Source organism: Cyprinodon variegatus, unplaced genomic scaffold (genome assembly GCF_000732505.1).
Source record: "Cyprinodon variegatus isolate N-32 unplaced genomic scaffold, C_variegatus-1.0 Scaffold619, whole genome shotgun sequence".
Lineage (NCBI taxonomy): Eukaryota > Metazoa > Chordata > Actinopteri > Cyprinodontiformes > Cyprinodontidae > Cyprinodon > Cyprinodon variegatus.
Genome location: NW_015151072.1, coordinates 221,256 through 223,713, shown reverse-complemented (window position 1 = coordinate 223,713; position 2,458 = coordinate 221,256).

Sequence of the window (2,458 nt, the reverse complement as noted above, 5' to 3'; positions counted from 1 at the left end):
TGAGAATTTGATTGGCCCGCCAGATACTGTGCGAGCATACTCGCACTACTATTAAGCAATGCCAGACCGAGCTTCCCGACCTCAAACGTTGTGGGCGGGACTAAGTTCGGAATGGCACCCAGGCTATTGCCCTTTGTTCTGGAGGTGCAAGTGTACAGATGAATCTTGCCCAGAACTGCAAGATTTCCTGTGCCACAATGCTGGCTTTGGGTTATCTGGTACCTGGGGCGAGAGAGCTCCACTTCCTTTCTTGAGTTCTCCAGTGCATTTAACACAAAAAAAGGCTGACTTACTTTATTAGAAACTCCAGGACACTTAGTTGGAGGCCTAAACAATTGCCTGGATAAAAGACTACCTTACAAACAGACCACAGAGACCGGTTGAGACTAAGGGATGACATGGTGATCAAAGGAGCTCTATTGGGGAGCTCCTAACATTCCTTTTTACTCTGCACACCTATGACTTCCAATACAAAACAGACCAACTGTCATCCACAGAATTACTCAGATGACTCTCAGATAGACAAGAGGCTGATCTGATCCTGAATGTGAACAAAACAAAGGAGATTAGTGTAGATTTCAGAAGAAACAGCAACAGGTCAAATTCTCTTAACATCATTGGTGAAGAGGTGGAGATGACAAAGATACCTTTGTGTTCACCTGGACAACAAAATAGACTGGGGACAGAACTTTGAAGCTGTCTACAAGAAGGGACAGAGCAGATTGTTAGTTTTAGGGATTCTTCATAAAATGAAGAATATATGGATAACCATAAGCATCCTCCTCAGAAAAAAATTAAACAACAACAGTGTGTCTTCAATCAAAGGCTTCTCCAGATCTGCTGCAGGAAAGACTTTTATAGGAGATTTTTCTGCCCACAGCCATTGACTTCTACAAATAAAAAATAAAAAAAACCCTTTGAGTTACAACACTGATTTATTTTCATTTACTTTTTAAACTGAATTTGATTAACTGCTTAACTAGGCTGAACGATTAAAACAAACCCCCTCCCAAACTCCTGGACATTGACTCTAAACTCCTACATCTAAAATGTGTAGAACCCTGAATCTTCAGGACCGGAACTGAGGAACTCTGCTCTACAGGTACAGTGACAGGGTCAGGGTCAAGAAGGGTTATAAAAACACTCACCCACCTCCAGACATCCTTGCCTCCAATCAGATGTCATTGTGTTAACTGAAAGGTAAACAAAGAGCTTCAAAACAAAATGACATCCATCTGCTCAATTCTGAGCCGTTTCTACATTCATAATCTGTTCAATCTTATTCTGGTGTCAAATATAGAATTTATTAGCATATGATGGAACACAGAATAAGTTAAAATAGAGTGTAAAAATTTTATATAGGCTAAGATACTCCTCCATATACAAGTATGATTACACTTTATATTATTAGACATACTGATTTTTTCTCTGCATGGCAGCAACAATACAATGCATAGAGTATTACATGTCACTGTACATTGTGCTGTGTAGATATATATTCATGTGAAAAAAAAAGCATAAATTAAGATATCATACAAAGATAGATGTTAGTCAATCTTCTTAAAATGGTTTTATTAAATATCAACCCATAATAGAATGGCAGAAAAAAGTGTACGGAAAGACAGAAGAAGTGTTGAAACTTTGACTTTTTACCAACAGTACAAGACTTCTTACCATTCCACTCACTTTAGCTGACCTTTTTAGATATTGTAATTTAACTTATATAAACATTACTACGGAGCCCCTAAAGGGACGTGGAGGGAAAAAATGAACTTTTGCAAGATCCTGCAACACTTTTGAGAGATCCCGCAATACTTTTGCGAGATCCTGCAAAAGTATTGCAGGATCTTGCAAAAGTTTATATTTTGCGGGATCTCGCAAAAGTTTATTTTTTGCGAGATTTCGTAATACTGTTGCGAGATCCCGCAATACTTTTGCAAGATCCTGCAATAGTTTTGCGAGATCCCGCAATACTTTTGCAGGATCTTGCAATACTTTTGCAGGATCTCGCAATACTTTTGCAGGATCACACAATACTTTTGCGTGATCCCGCAATAGTTTTGCGAGATCTCGCAAAATTATTGCGGGATCTCGCAAAAGTATTGCGGGATCTCGCAAAAGTTATTTTTTTCCCCTCCATGTCCCTTTAGGGGCTCCGTACATTATGATTAGCCAAAAGAGCATTTTTCTCAAATTAACCCTTTTTCAGAATAACGCTTTCACTATTAAATGACTAAATTGGTTTCATATTAATGTCCAGTTTATTCTCATCCAAGGTGCTAAGTGTGAAAAAACAGCTTTTGAAATAAAATGTTGTTTGAACTCTAGTTCTTGCATGAATTAAACCTCAATTTCACACCTTTAATTAGTTTGTTTGTCTTCTGAGCCCGTTGACAGAAGCAACATGATGGTATCAACGTGACCTTTATCAGACATCCCTCCTGTTATTTATAGACAT